This window comes from Zingiber officinale, chromosome 9B (assembly GCF_018446385.1).
Source record: "Zingiber officinale cultivar Zhangliang chromosome 9B, Zo_v1.1, whole genome shotgun sequence".
Lineage (NCBI taxonomy): Eukaryota > Viridiplantae > Streptophyta > Magnoliopsida > Zingiberales > Zingiberaceae > Zingiber > Zingiber officinale.
Genome location: NC_056003.1, coordinates 11,230,017 through 11,246,613, shown reverse-complemented (window position 1 = coordinate 11,246,613; position 16,597 = coordinate 11,230,017).

The following is a 16,597-nucleotide window of genomic DNA, read 5'->3' as shown; positions in this document are numbered from 1 at the left end:
TCGGTCACATCTTCTGTAAGGCTCCTTCACCCCTCTCCTTTCAGTTCTTTTGTGTTTCTCTTTGTGCTTTTCGCCGTATTCGTGCCCCCCCCTTAGACACTGTTCCGGCCATCCCTCTCTTTAACCTTTGCCATTTCTTGCTTTGGCCCTTATCACCAATGGCCAGTTCCTCTCGTCAGTCCGACCTCGCCCCCGACCTCTGGTATACCACCACAAAGAGCCGGTTCGACGAGAGAGATGCACTGAGCCTGACTCGAACCTTCGAACTTCCATTTGACCACAAACTAATACTAGCCACACCCTTCGATTGACCACATGACCCCCCGATCGGTACTGTTTGCTTTTTCCGAGGCTAGTTTATGGCCGGTCTACGCTTTCCTGTTCATCCGTTCATCATTGAGGTGTGCAACTACTTCCGCATCCCGCTCGGCCAACTTGTCCCGAACTCCTTTAGGTTGGTGTGCGGGGTAGTTGTCCTCTTTAGGCTGCACGGCATCCCCTTAGTCCCCAAGACCTTCCACTATTTCTATTATCCCAAACAATCCGAGTGGGGCACGTTCCTCTTCCAGTCGCGAATCAGACTTGTTTTCTTCGACAAGATGCCGACCTCAAACAAACATTGGAAGGAGAACTACTTCTACCTTCGTTTTCCCGAGCGGCCACCTTTCCGAACTAAATGGCAGACCACCGTGTCGAGCCCGCCGGACCTTGGTAAATACAAGAGTCAGCCAGATTACCTTCACGTAACCAATCTGCTGGTCGGGCAAAGATTCAACATCCACAAGCTGATCTGCGAGGGTGTTCTGTACATATTCGGATTGAGCCCGATCCGAACGAAGCTTCCGAGCAGCATGGGTAAGCGTTTTCCTCACCCTCCTTCCTTTTGGTCTAACTGATTTATTCTTCTTTTATGCAGCCGACATCATGTGGCGTGCCAAAGCTACCGAGCGGATGAGGTTGAAGGCTGCAGAGATAGAAGCGGCGGCAGCTAAGGAGATGACCGATCTCAGTTACATCCGTGGAACCGGCGAAAGAGCAGGCTCGCGCCCCCTCTGCAGCAATCACCCCCGCCCCCGGCTCAGTCGAGGCCCTCTCTTCAGACCGAACTCCTTCCCAGCTTGACCTGCCCGTGGCTTCCCTTGGAGCGCAGCCCGTTAGTTCCTAGCCACGAGCTCCTCTTCGGCTTAGGTACTCTGGTATAATCTCTTCTCCGCTCGACGAGTCGTCCGGCCGCTCAGTCTCAGCTCAACCAGATCCAAGCGGTCGTCGAGTAATTAAGGTCATCCTCCATCTTCCTACAGAAGAATTTCTTCTGGCAGCTGACGGCCAGTGGCCCCGGAGCATCAGATCACTATCCGTGGACCGCTCGCCAAAATATGGGAGGATGCGAGGGCCCGAGTTGCCTTGATGACTCCTGGTTAGCTCGACGACAGCCACTTGCAGCAAGCTACCGGAGTATGCTCCTCAACCTACTATATGGCTATTTAACTTGTTTCTTAATATTATTTCGTTTGAGTGTAGAACTGGGTGGAGAACATTGCGGTCAGCAACCGCCTGGCTGTGCTGGAGGATGAGTTGAAAAAACTTCAAATTTCTGGAGGGGCGCCTGCTCAGGGGCATTCGTACGCCACGCTTCGGTCCGACCTGAACAAGACAGAGAAACTACTTGTGGCCGAGCGGCACAAGTCATCTGGGCTGGAGATCAGGGTAGCTGGGCTTGAGGCCCAGGTTAAATCTCACGACCAGGAGATTAAGCTGGCGACCAACAGAAAGAATAGGGTCGTCTCTGATTTAGAAGAAAAGAATGTGCAGGCCCGAGCGTTGGAACAACGCGTCCAAGAATTGGCTGGCCTGTTATCCACCGAGTCGGAGAGCCGATCGGCTGCTAAAGCTAAACTTCAAGGAGATAAGAAGGATCTCCAAGATGCTCTCGAAGCCGCCCGAGCTGCGCTTAAAGAGTACCAAGACGGTGAATCAGGCCGCTTCACGGTAATGAAGCAAAACTATTTCCGCTCGGACGAATTTGGCGAGAAGTTTAGCGATCGGCTAGTCCTGGCCTTTGAGGAAGCCATCCGGGCGACAACTGTCTATCTGAAGGCTAAGGGTCATCTCCCGGAGACGGCCTCTATACCTCCCAAAGACATGGCGGGCCTACTTGAGACCATTCCCGAGCCTATCTTTGATGTACTAGAGTGAGGAGCGTTTTTAACTTGTCTTTGTCTGTGTTTTGAAGCTTCGTCTGTATGCTCGCCGTTCTGCGAGTTAACATTATCCGCTTTAATTCGACTTTTAGCCTACTTGTCTGTGTATTTTTAGACGATGGGCCAATATAAAACTCTGATTCTGTTGATGTTACTCCTTCGACCGCATTCTTTCCAAGCGGCCCTTTGTAGTCTTCGGGCCGGAGGGTTTATAGTCGCCGGTCCGACTCAGGGATTTATCGTCGCCGCTCGACGGTCTTCGGGCCGGAGGGTTTATAGTCGCCGGTCCGACTCAGGGATTTAACGTTGCCGCTCAACGGTCTTTGGGCCGAAGGGTTTATAGTCGCCGGTCCGACTCAGGGATTTAACGTCGCCGCTCGACGGTCTTCGGGCCGGAGGGTTTATAGTCGCCAGTCCAACTCAGAGATTTAACGTCGCCGCTCGACGGTTTTCGTTCGGCATAAATTGTTCCTTTGATTTTACTCCTGCGGTCAAAAGATACAACAGGATAGAACATTATGAGTTACAATGGCACACCTTTCACCCAGCTCGGTACGGCTGGAGGTGATTTGCGCTCCATGGTCGCTCTAGCTTCCGTCTATCTTCATCCTCAAGGTAATAGGCGCCCAAATGGAGCTTTTCTACAATCTTGTACGACCCGGCCCAAGGAGCTCCCAGCTTGGTCACGTCGTCGATCGGCTTGACTTTCTTCCAGACGAGATCACCGACCTGAAAAGATCTGGGAATTACCCGTCTATTGTAATTTTGCTTCATCCTCTGCCGATATGCCATCAACCGAATGACAGCCTTGGCTCGCGTTTCGTCCACCAAGTCCAGCTCCAAATGCCTCCGCTCAGCATTGTTCTCATCGTAGATTTTGATCTAGTCGGATTCTACTCCGACTTCTACCAGGACGATGTCTTCTCCACCGTACACCAGGTGAAAGGGGGTCACTCCTGTTCCCTCCTTGGGAGTCGTTCGGAGCGCCCATAATACCCTGGGCAACTCGTCTACCCAACTGCCACCTTCATGGTCGAGCCGAGCCCGGAGAATTCGTAAAATCTCCCTATTGCTGACTTCGGCTTGTCCGTTACTTTGGGGATATGCTACAGAGGTGAAAGCTTGCTGAATGTCGTACCCCTCACACCATTCCTTGAGTTGTTGACCCGAGAACTGCCTTCCATTATCGGAGATGAGTCACCGTGGGATGCCGAACTAACAAATGATATGCTGCCATATAAATTTCTTGACCATTTCCTCGGTTATCTTAGCTAGTGGCTCGGCTTCAATCCACTTGGAAAAATAGTCCACTGCTACTAGCAAGAACTTTCGCTATCCGGTCGTCATTGGAAACGGTCCCACAATATCCATGCCCCACTGGTCGAACGGGCAGGACACCGTGGAAGTTTTTAATTCTTCCGCGGGACGATGTGAGAAACTGTGGTCCGAGCGGCGTCGTCCTGTAAAGTCGGCCAAAAATAGCCGGCCAACAGAATCTTCCTCGCCAACGAGCGGCCGCCCGGATGCCCGCCACATGAGTCTTGGTGTACTTCTTGCAAAATGTAGTCCACATCCTCCGGGCCGACGCACTTAAGCAGAGACCTGGAGAACACCTTTTTGTAGAGATGGTCGCCAATGAGGACGAACTGACCAGCCCTTCTTCTGAGCAGATGTGCCTTCGACCGATCGGGCGACGTTGTTCCGGACTTCAGAAACTCTGTTATAGTCGTTCGCCAATCATTTGGAAATGTGAGTCTCTCCATTCGATCGATGTGGGCGACCAGGGACACTTGCTCGATCGGCTGCTCAATGATGATTGGTGATATCGAACAGGCCAGCTTAGCCAGTTCATCTGCAGCCTGATTGGTCGCGCGGGGGATCTTCTGTACCATCACCTCTCGGAAACCGACCCTTAGTTTGGCAAAGGCTTCTGCATAAAGCCTTAGCCTAACGTTGCTTATCTCAAATGCTCCCGAAAGTTGCTGAGCGGCCAACTGTGAGTCTGAATGAATTAAAACATTGCTAGCTCTCACATGCCGAGCAGCCTGCAAACCTGCTATAAGCGCCTCATACTCCGCTTCATTGTTGGTTGCTTTATAGTCCAGCCGCACGGATAGGTGCATTCGTTCTCCGTGCGGGGAGACCAGCAGCACGCCTACTCCACTTCCTTGTCGAGTGGACGATCCATCTACATACACCTTCTAGGTGGCTTCGGGCTCGGGATTTTGTACATCAGTGATGAAGTATGCCAACGATCGTGCCTTGATTGTCGTACGGGGCTGATACTGTATGTCAAACTCGCTAAGCTCTGTGATCCATTTGATCAGTCGTCCGGACGCCTCAGGGTTCAGTAGAACTCGGCTTAAGGGGCTATTTGTCATGACAATGATCGTATGCCCTAGGAAATAGGGTCGGAGTCTTCGAGCGGCTAGAACAAGCGCGAAGGAAAGCTTCTCAAGACCAGTGTAGCGAGACTCGGCATCCTTTAAAATGTGGCTGAGGAAATACACTGGCTGTTCTTCGCCGTTCTGACGGACTAGAGCCGAGCCGACCGCATGCTCGGTTGAAGACAGATAAATGCGGAGGGGCTCGTCAACAGATGGCTTAGCTAATACAGGTAATGAGTTTAGGTAGGCCTTTAATTCTTCGAACGCTCGGTCGCACTCCTCGTCCCATTGGAATTTGGTTGCCCGACACAGGATCTTGAAGAAGGGCATGCTCCGATCGGTCGTTCGGGAGATGAACCGGGATAGAGCTGTTATGCGGCCCGTAAGGCGCTGGACTTCCTTCAAGTTTCTGGGCGGCGGCATATCCTGTAGCGCCTTGATCTTGCTAGAGTTGGCCTCAATGCCTCGCTCGGTGACTATGTAGCCGAGGAAACGACAACTTTTTGCTCCGAACAGACGCTTTTGTGGGTTCAGCTTAATCATGTACGCCCGTAATGTTTGGAAAGTTTCCTCTATATCTACACAGAGGTCGGACACTCGGAATGATTTAATGAGTATATCATCAACATATACCTCTAGGTTTCGCCCGATCTGCTTCCGGAACACCCTGTTCATGAGTCGCTGGTACGTAGCCCCTGTGTTCTTCAGTCCGATCGGCATGGCGTTGTAGCAATAAGTGTCGTCCGCCGTGATGAAACTGACCTTCCCTTGATCCTCCTGGGCGAGCGACATTTGGTGATAACCTTGATATGCATCCAGCATGCATATCAGTTCGCACCCGGCAGTCGAATCCACCATTTGGTCAATCCAGGCAGTGGGTAAAAATCCTTTGGACACGCCCTGTTCAGGTCACGGAAGTCGATGCAGACTCTCCATTTGTTGCTGGGCTTGGAGACTAGCACCACATTTGCGAGCCAGCTCGGAAACTGCACCTCACGTATGTGGCCGGCCTCTAGAAGCTTCTCGACTTCCGCTCGTATTATGATGTTCTGCTTGGCGCTATAGTCCCGCTTCCTCTACTTGACGGGCCGAGAGTCCGGCCGGACATGTAGCTCATGTTGCGCGACGCTCAGCGAGATTCCTGGCAGCTCGTGTGTCGACCACGCGAAGACATCGTGGTTTTGTTGGAGACACCTGGTCAGCTCCTCCTTCTAGCTAGCCTCCAGATCGAAAGCTATGAACGTCGTGGCCTCCGATCGAGCAGGATTAATCTGTACCTCCTCCTTTTCTTCATAAACAAAAGTAGGCGGCTTCTCGGTTATAGTATTTACCTCGATACGGGGGGCCTTCCAAGCGAACCTCGCTTCTGCTCGCACCATCTCCACATAGCAACGCCACGCTGCCAACTGATCGCCTCTAACTTCTCCCACTCGGTCTTCCACGGGGAATTTGATCTTCTGATGGAAAGTTGAGACGACCGCCCGGAACTCGTTGAGAGCCGGTCGGCCTAAAATGATGTTGTACGCTGAGGGGGCGTCCACAACGATGAAGTTAGCAGTCCGTGTCCTTCTGAGTGGTTCCTCCCCGAGTGAAATGACCAACTTCACCTGACCGACTGGTTGAACCTCGTTACCTGTGAACCCGAACAAGGGTGTGGTCATCGGTAGAAGCTCCGCCCTGTCGATCTGAAGCTGGTCGAACGCTTTCTTGAAGATGATGTTGACCGAACTCCCTGTGTCAATAAAGATGCGATGAATAGTGTAGTTCGCTATTACCGCTCGGATGATGAGGGCGTCATCGTGCGGCACTTCAATTCCCTCGAGGTCGCCAGGACCAAAGCTGATCGCCAGCCCGCTCGCCTTCCCTTGGCTGCATCCTACAGCATGTATTTCCAGTCATCGGGCATACGACTTGCGGGCTTGGTTGGAGTCACCACTGGTTGGCCCACCAACGATGATGTTGATTTCCCCCCGCGCGGAATTACTTCTATTTTCTTCCTCCCAAGCGGATGGTCTGACTTGCTCATGGGAGACTCGAGGGTTAGTCCTTGGCTGGTGCTGTTGCTGCTGATGGTGATGCCGCTCGGATAAACGCCTAACTATCCTCCGCTCAGCGTGCTGATGATGAGCTCACCTGTCCGGTGAAGGTGGCCGGCGGCGATAGATCCTCGGCTTAGGTTGGCTGACCGGGGAAAACTTCGGCAGTCCCGAGTGTTATGGGTGGCGGATTGATGGATTTTGCAAAACATGGGCGTCCATACCTTGCCTTTTTGTCGAGGTCGCTCGGCCGCAATGTTCTGAACGACTGGCACCCTTGAATCTTGAGGTGGCCTCATCCCCTCGGCCCGCGGTCCTTTTGGCTATTGATGGTTGATGTATGCTCTCCGTTCGGTTTGGGCTGGGGGTTCGCCCGGCGCTTCTTTTTTTCGGGCCGCCTGCACTTCTTCCACATTAATATACTCACTTTCCTTTTTCAGCATATGGTCGTAGTCGCGAGGCGACTTTCTGATGAGCGAGCGAAAAAAGTCCCCGTCGACTAAGCCTTGTGTAAAAGCATGCATCATTGTCTCAGACGCGACCGAGGGGATGTCCATAGCTGCTTGGTTGAAGCGCTGGATGTACGCTCGGAGAGTTTCTCTTGGCCCTTGCTTCATGGAAAAGAGGCTGACACTAGTCTTCTGATAGCGTCGGCTGCTAGCAAAGTGATGGAGGAACGCCGTTCGAAAATCTCTGAAGCTCTTAATCGATCCGTCCAGCAGCCTCCGGAACCAGCGTTGAGCTGAACCGGACAATGTTGTAAGGAAGACTCTGCATTTGACTCCGTCAGTATATTGATGAAGAGTGGCAGCATTATCGAACTTATCGAGATGATCGTCTGGATCAGTCACACCACTATACTCCCCGATCGATATTGGAGCGTAATGCTTTCGGAGAGGGTCTTGCAAGATCGCCTCAAAGAACTGGCGATTGACCCGCTCGGGGGATGACTCCGCGTGCGGCGCTTTCCCCTTTCTGGATTCCTGCACGGGTGCTTCATCAGACGATCCCTGGTTGGCTAGGGCCAGCTCCGATGGAGTCTGGAACAGTGCCCGATGGAATGGAATAGGGGCGGCCGGTGCGTCTCCTGGTGTGCCGGTCTGCCTCTTATTCTGAGCCCAGGTAGAATATTGTTCCGGTCGGTCCTCCATGGCCGCTTGGCCTCCAGAAACCGAGGCGGCCTATTTCGCTATCCTCTCTGCTTGGGCCTTCTGCTGTTGCTCGACCATCTTTGCGGCTCGCGCTTGGATTAGTGCTTCGAGCTCTTCGGGAGAGAGCGTTACCATGAGTTGGCGTCCAGCTTCTTCCATCTTCTCGGCTCGGATTCAGGTGTGTTCCCATAGACGGCGCCAATTTGATCCTGTCTGCGCACTGAGTTGATGGAAACTGGGGGCGTGACGCTCTCTGTTGCTCCCCGGTGATCTTCGCAGCGACGTAAGCCTCCGACGAACCTGCAACAAAGTCGGGTCGGGAAGGGGTTCCCGGCGATGACCCTCCGACGCTCAAGTCAGGTGATGGCAAGAAGAGACAGAGGTGGAATAGACACTGTGGCTACAGTAGATTAGGAGAAAAATCATACCTCCGTCGAAGTCCAGGGGTCTTTATATAGGACCCCGGAGAGGCGCGTGCACGCTTCCCAAGGCGTGCACGTTCCTCAAAGCATACCTTGGAATGCCTGTGTCAGAAAAGCATGCCTGACGCCATACCTCAATTGTCCAAGCATATCTCTGTCATGGCAGCGGAAACTTCCTCCATACGTACGATCCTTGGTACGGCCCGGCCGCCGACCATGCTGCTTGTCGGCGGTAGACGTCTCAAGAATGATATCACTAGCTGCCCCTTTTGTCCTCTTCTAAGCCCTTTGTCTTTAGCCGGGCCAGTCGGGCTGATCGCTCGGCCTCCCGGGCGCCCGGGTATACATGCACCTCGGACCGGGTGAGACGGCCGATCGGTCACATACTCGGATGGGGAACCGACTAGTTGTTCTGCTGTTCGGCCAAGCAGCTCAGCTACTCGGCATAGCAACTCCTCTATAAAGGGCTTGTGAGTGTCGGAAGCTCAACCCGAGGTCGAGTTGTCTTCGTGCCGGCCCGGGGTCTACCCGGGCCGGTCGGCCAGGAGATTCCTCCTTGCTCGGTCGAATTTTTGACTCTCACGTGCCATTGACCCCTTCATCTGTGGACCCCCAATCCTTACCACCGGATCAATAGTACTCCTAGCATATAAAAGTTTACAATTCTTCTTTCAGCATAAGTTCTGAATTAGATTTCAGTATACTCGTGTGATTTTCATCGGCATTTTTATAAATAAGGATTTGCATTGCAACGACTAAGACCGCGTTTATTTTTTTATTAAATCCATGTTGTCGTCTAACTCCCGATGAAAAAGTGTGAGAATTTTTTTAAAAAAATAATATAAAAGTCTATTTTTTTTCTCAATCTCAAATAGGCTTGAGCTTGCTCTATGATCATTGATGCGATAATAAGAAAGGACTTATTTAATATGGGTTAATTATCACGATGTAGATTAAAGTTAAGGCGGTCAATACTAAGACGTAAGCAGGGCTTGTCTGTATGACCCGAGCGAGAAAATGCTACATCGGCCGATCAGAAGAACCATTGTCCGACTAGCCATCTGGATGAACCAGCGTCTGATCAGCCCGGTCGACAGGAGATCGGGCAGAGTGGACCACCCGCCCAACTCGGTGTATGACATTGGCATTGTACATATTAGTAATAAATCGATAAAATAATAAAAGAGGAAAAAATCGAGATATTTAATAAGGAGAAGAGAAAATAAAGGAAAATACTCCATCTATCATTGAATGTGAAGAAGTCAAGACAAAAATACCTTCTGTCGGTAATTAATATCATTAAATAGGGAAAGGTAGAAGGTCACTAAGAAAGGTATAGAAGAGTATGCTAGGTACGAAGAAAGGCAAGATTCATCTCTGTCCTTATTATTTTCGATTCCTCTTCTTCTGTTTCTCACTTGAGCGTCGGAGGACCAACGCTAAGGACCCCTTCCCTGGTTTGGTTTTTTTTTTTTTTTTGCAGATAGGAGTGAGATCTTCATCCAGTCAGCGGAACTGCCACATCCCCGACTTTCAAGCTTCACGCTTTCGGACAAGATCATTTTGGCACCGTCTGTGGGAACATAACCTACATTCGAACGAGAAGATGGAAGACGTCGGACGATTCACAACGGTGATGCTGACGCAAGAGGAGCTCGACATGCTGATACAGGCCCGAGCGGCGAAGATAGTGGAACAACATCAACAACAGGCGTTGTCCAAGCTTCAAGCGCAAGAGCCTGCAGCCTCCGCGGCAGGTTGCCAGACAGAGTGAGGGGACCGAGCGGAACAACTTCCATTCGGGAACTGAACAAGAGGCCGATCGACACCTATGGGGAAGCCCCTCATGCGTCGGTCCCATTCCACCAAGCATCGTTATGGACTCCAGCAGAAGAGAGGGCCCGAGCAGACAGAGACTAGAGATCTTCCTCGGATGAGGCACTTGCTCGAGACATAAGGAAAAGGAAGACATCCAGAGAGGATACTTCGTCCGAGTGGGTCAATCAACAGTTTTCAGAGGGGATTCTAAATGACCCTCTGCTGAAACATTACACTCCATTAACAATCGAGGAATATAATGGAGCGCCCGACCCCAACGATCACTTGGCCAAGTTTGATAACGCGACCACACTTCACCAGTACACGGATGGGGTGAAATGCCGAGTCTTCCTCACCACTTTATCTGGATCGACACAACGTTGGTTCAAGCGGTTGCTAAGCAACTCAGTCCATAGCTTCAAAGACTTTCGATCGGCCTTCCAGCATCACTTCGCTAGTAGTCACCACCATTAGAAGACAACAAGTGTGAATCTATTCTCATTGAAGTAGGGGCCCTGAGAGGCATTAAGGGCCTATATTCAGCGCTTCAATTAGGTGGCGATGGACATCCTGGCAGTCTCCTTGGACATGTTAGTGAACGCCTTCACCCAAGGGTTCACTGAAGGAGAGTTCTTCCAATCACTCATTCGGAGGTCGCCGAGGGACTTTGGCCACCTACAAAAGAAGGCCAATGAATACATCAACATAGAAGAAGCCCAGGCGGTAAGGAAGAAGGAGATGCCCGCCGAGCCAGCAGGAGTGTCTGAACAGCGACAGTCGAGTAGTCATCAACCCCCAAGGGGCCTCGATCAGGAGGAGCCCCACCGAATGAGCCTAGGACATGTGTCGTGCAGCATGTGGCGGTCGTTGGTCCAAAGGCTGCAAAAGGCAAGATGTGGACGCCAATGTTCTGCTCCTTCCACGATTCGGGAATGCACAACACCCGGGACTGCTACGACCTGGCAGCTAGTAGGCTGGCCCTGCGGGGATATCGTCGTCGATCCCCATCACTTGATCGGCGACAAAGGCACCAATCAACCGGCCGATGGGAAGAAGACAAGACAACATCTGAACCACGCCATCATTGACCTCAGCGTGGGAACAATCCAAGTCTCGCCAGAGTCTCTGCCGAGCGGAACAAACCGTCGATGTGGGAGGAAGAGAACAGGAGTAACACCGCCCAGGGAGAGATAGGAATGATAACCTGTGGGTCGATCAGCGGAGACTTTAACCAAGGAAGGAAGTCGCATGCTCGGTGACTCGAGATCTATACTATTGGCTGCAGTAGGGAGAGAGCTGAAGGACCTGAGATCAGTTTTGGCCCTAGAGATTTAGAGGCAGTGGAAATTCCTCACGATGATGCACTAATCATCCGAGCGGTAATTGCCAATTATACAATCCATCGAACTTTTGTTGATACAAGGAGCTCGGTGAACAACATATACAAAAAGACATTCAATCAGTTGCAAATCGACCAGAGCGAACTGCTGCCAATGATGACCCCGCTCTACGGTTTCACGGGCAATAAAGTGTTACCGATCGGCCAGACCAAGCTGGCCATCTCACTCGACGAGGAGCCCCTGAAGAGGACAAGGACCATAAACTTCATTATGGTAGGTGCGTCAACCAACAACGTTATCTTAGGTCGACCGGCCCTCAATGAGTTTTGAGCGGTAGTGTCCACCTACTGCCAGAAGATTAAGTTCCCAGTGGACGATAAGGTGGGAGAAGTCAAAAGTGACCAATTGGTCGCTCGGCGATCGTACGTCTAGATGGTCAGATCAGAAGCAAGGATCGCTCGAAAAAACCCGTCCACCTACTTTCAACTTATTTTTTTCTTAAAATGATTGAGGAAAAAAATTTCTAAGTAAACATTAAAGAAAACTTAAGTAAAGAGAATTTTTGAATTAAAGCTTTAAATAAAATTTCTAAGTAATTTTTAAACAAATTTTCTAAGTGATAAAAGTGAGTTTTCACAATAACTTTTGAAAGTTTAAGTAATTTTTTTAAAAATATTTTTCAATGTGTTTCACAGCAAATTGTAAAGCAAAGAGAGATTTTGTAAAAGATTATTAAAATAATTTTTCAAACATAGTTTCAAATATTTGTAAAAGTAATTTTTAAATATTACTTTTAGTTCTTCAATCAGGTCTCTCTCTTAACCAGAGACGAAGCCACGTGAGGGCTATACTGGGCTATAGCCCAGCCCTCATGTGGCTTTATCTGTATTAAAAATTATTAGAAATTTAATATAATAATAATGATTAAATTATATGATATATCTTTGTTAAAATATTTTTTTTAAAAATTTCTTAATTATATTATTCTTAGCTTATTAACTGTAGTTTATATATAAATAAATAAATTAATTAATTAATTAAACGATGGAAGACAAAGTCAAGATACTAATTTAATTAAAATCGAATTTATCTTGGGTTATGCATCTACAGTTCAATTCTTATCTACAACATATTTGTAGAGATTTTTTACTCCAAATGGGATGCACAATCAAGGGATAGTAGACTTTTTGACCGCTCACCACTAGCCCTTCCCGATTTACCGTGACAGTTGGTGGAAAACTTTTATGAGGTCGGGTTGGTCGTCCCAGATTTGACGTTACCTAATCTGGTTAATCATTTTTTATTTAAAATTAACTTTGGGTCAAACAAAATACATCGAGTAGGTGTGAAGATAAGGAGCATGTTGGTTGAAATCAAAATTGATTTGGATTTGATTTGATAAAGTTCCCACTGAATCAAATTTAATTTAATTAAATTGATTCGATCGATTTAAAATGAATTAGGGAATTTTTATTTTTTTATTCTCTTCCTCGTATGCAGCCTCGCTCCCATTGTCTCACACGTAAACCTTCACTCGCAGCCATTACAACTCCCTCCGTAGTTAGGCCCTCTCTCGAGGCATAGTCGTCAACATGGCCACCCTTAGCTACCATGATGTAGTAGACGTGTCCTCCACAGTACTGGCCCTTATGAGTTATGTCTACGCCGGAGCCGAACAATTATGGATGGAGGTCCTATGCGAGACACTCGAGCACGGTCTCGCGTCACTCTCACTAACCAACTATCTCTACCACACCATTAACGACACATTCTCTAACACTACATCAATGGCCAAACCTTTCATCACCTTCAAATTTTCATTGTTTACAAATTAGATATCATTATCCATAAATTAATTTAATAATTTCATAAATAATGAAAAAAATTATTCAATAAAAATTTAAAATAGGTGAAATATAGATAAAAGAGAAATGGTAATGTACATGTGCTCATACAAAGTGACCTTGGACCTCTTAACAGACTCGGCCAATGCGAGATCAGCCCAGCCCATCTCTCATTCCTGGATCCGTCCCTGCTCTTAACTTGACACATTCTTAGGACTTCTTGTTAACCACAAGTAAAACTTCCTATGTGTCTAGGGGGTCGATCCAAATTAAAAGAACACAAAGTTTGAAGGTGAGTTTTCAAAACATTTTTCAAAAAAATTTAAACGTGATTGTGCACCAAAACCTTTTAAGAATACCTTGTTAACTTAAGTTTTAAAATGTTGACTAAGTAACAAAATAATTTTTCAAAATATGTTAAGTCGTAACAATTTTTGAAAAGCATGGAGTGTTTTTAATGTATTAAATAAATTTGTAAAATAGTTTTTAAAATGCTTAAAAAGGTTTTGAAAATATTTTAAGAATATTTTTCAAATAAAGTGTGAGAGGGTTTTTCAAAATATTTTCGTATTTATAGATTTTTCAAATATTTTTATAAAAATAATTTGTCAAAAGATTTCAAAAACACCTCCCTTGACGTCAACACTCTCCCTAAAGTCAGCACTCCTCCTGAAGTCAACACTCCCCCTAAAGTCAACATTCCCCCTGAAGTCAATACTTCCCCTGAAATCAACACTTTTCCTAACGTTAAACTAAGGTATGGATATGTTAAGTTTCAAAACCTTAACAGTGTTTTAGAGGATTTAGGAACACTTATGTTTATACAGTTTATTATAATTATCTCCATATATTTGTGATCCTGTCCGAACGCTGAGTCGACGGACGCTGGGGACGTGGCGCTCTCTGTTAGGACCAAAAGTAGCTAGAGGGGGGGTGAATAGCTCGTCGCGTTCGCTCGGTGCGCTTTGTTGCTTGGCGTTGCTTGTTTCTTCTTGGATGTGCAGCGGAAAATACAGAAACAAACACAAAACGCTAACACTAGGATTTTACTTGGTATCCACCTCACAAGAGGTGACTAATCCAAGGATCCACACCAACGCACACACCCTCCACTATGAATAACACTCCTTTATGGTAACTACCAAAGGCGGAGAAGCCCTACAACACTCTCAATACAAGAAGAAGAAAGGGAAATACAAGTTAAGCAAAAGCTTACAAGATGTGCAGTAAAAACCCTAACCCTAACTTCTTCCTCTTGCAATAGATCCGCCTCTTGACTTGGAAAGCCTCCAAGAATCTTCAAGAACTGGCGATCACGTGCTTGTAGAGAGCTGTGGAGGAGCTGGAATGAATCTGAGAAGAGCTCGTGAAAGGATGCCGAAGACCACGCTCGCCTGCGGCTTTAAACCCGACGCAGTCGGATCCCGATCGATTCGAATGTTCGAATCGATCCGGAGGCTTGGATCGATCCACGGATCGATCCGGAGCGCCTCTCGAAAGCGCTGGATCGATCCACGGATCGATCCGGCGCTTATCGCGGCATCGTCCCGATCGATCGGCCGATCGATCGGGACCTGGATCGATCCACGGATCGATCCGAGCTTCTGATCATTGGAATGCGGATCGATCCACCGATCGATCCACTGATCGATCCACGGATCGATCCAACAATTTTGCCCAAAACCAAGTCCCAAACCTCCTAACCAACATCCGGTCAACCTTGACTGTTGGTACATCATGCCTCGCATCCGGTCACCCTTGACCTGCTAGGACTCCCCACCAAGTGTCGGTCAATCCTTTGACCCACTTGGACTTTTACTCGTCGTGCCAAGTATCCGGTCACTCCATTGACCTACTTGGACTTCCACCAGATGTCTGGTCAACCTTGACCCATCTGGACTTCCTTCCTTGCCAAGTATCCAGTCAATCCTTTGACCTACTTGGACTTCCCAACACCAGATGTCCGATCATCCTTGATCCATCTGGATTTCCTTCCTTGCCTGGCTTCACTCACCAGGACTTTCACCTAGCTTCACTCACTAGGGTTTTCCATCTGCCTAGCTTCACTCACTAGGACTTTCACCTGGCTTCACTCACCAGGACTTTCACCTAGCTTCACTCACTAGGGTTTTCCATCTGCCTAGCTTCACTCACTAGGACTTTCACCTGGCTTCACTCACCAGGATTTTCCATCTGCCTAACATGCCAGTTAGGACTTCCCAGTCAAGTATCCGGTCAACCTTGACCTACTTGACTCTTCTTCGATCAATATCTTATTGTCAAACATCTAAACCCAAACCAAGACTCAGCTTGGTTAACCAGGTCAACCTTGACCTGAGGGATGTTGCACCAACACTCTCCTCTATCTCCAATCAGCTGCACCAATCTCCGGCGAACCTGCAAGGAAGTCGGCCCGGGAAGGGGTTCCCGGCGACGACCCTCCGACGCTCAAGTCAGGCAAGAGGAAAATATGAAGTGGCTTCCAATCTCATAGATCGCGTACCTCTGGCGAAGTATTAGGACCCTTATATAGAGATGTGAGGAGGCTTATGCACACATACCGAGGCATATACGTGTCCTCTTACCATACCTCAGTATGGGCTTGCCAGAGGAGCTTGCCTGACACCATACTGCTACAGTCCGAGCACCTCTCTGATGGGACAGTAGAACCTTCCGTCCTAGGACTCTGTGCATGGCTTGGTCTTCGAACATGCTTGTTGTCAGAAGATGTTCCTTTGTCCTTTTGTCTTTTCTCTCCCCACGCCGAGCGCCCAGTCACTCGGTAGTCCCATCACGTCCGACCGGACGAAGATACTGGTCCGCTCGGGATATTCCCGGTCGTGTGCTCGGCTGAGACTGCTTCTTCACAGCATTGCTGCTTTTGGCCTCGGCCGAGAGGGCCACCCACTCGGTCCGGCGACCTTGTTCACCAGGAGCGTCGGAAACCCAACTCCCCGCTGGGTTGTCTTGGATTCTGTTCTGACCCGTTCGGCCGAACCTCCTATTGCCCTTGACTTTTGACCTCTACGTGTCATTGACTCCCCTCAAAGGGGTCCCCCGTCCTTACCGCCGGATCAATTTGGCATAATTGTTCATTTAAGTTTGATTAATTTAATCTTAATTTGAGTTGACCAATAAGTTGTAATTATTTTCAGATTAATAGAAAATATTTATTAAAAGTACTCAAATTTAGTTGATAATTAGTATTAGATTAATTAATTGACCAGAATGATTAAATTCATGTTTATCAAAATTAAACACTTAAGGTTTGAGTTAATTTTCAATGATTATTATTTTTTAAATGATTGAGTAACATAATTTTATTTAATGATTTTTGAAATATTTTCAAATACTTCAAATATTTAGAACTTGTATTTGATTAAGTTTAAGTCTTAAGT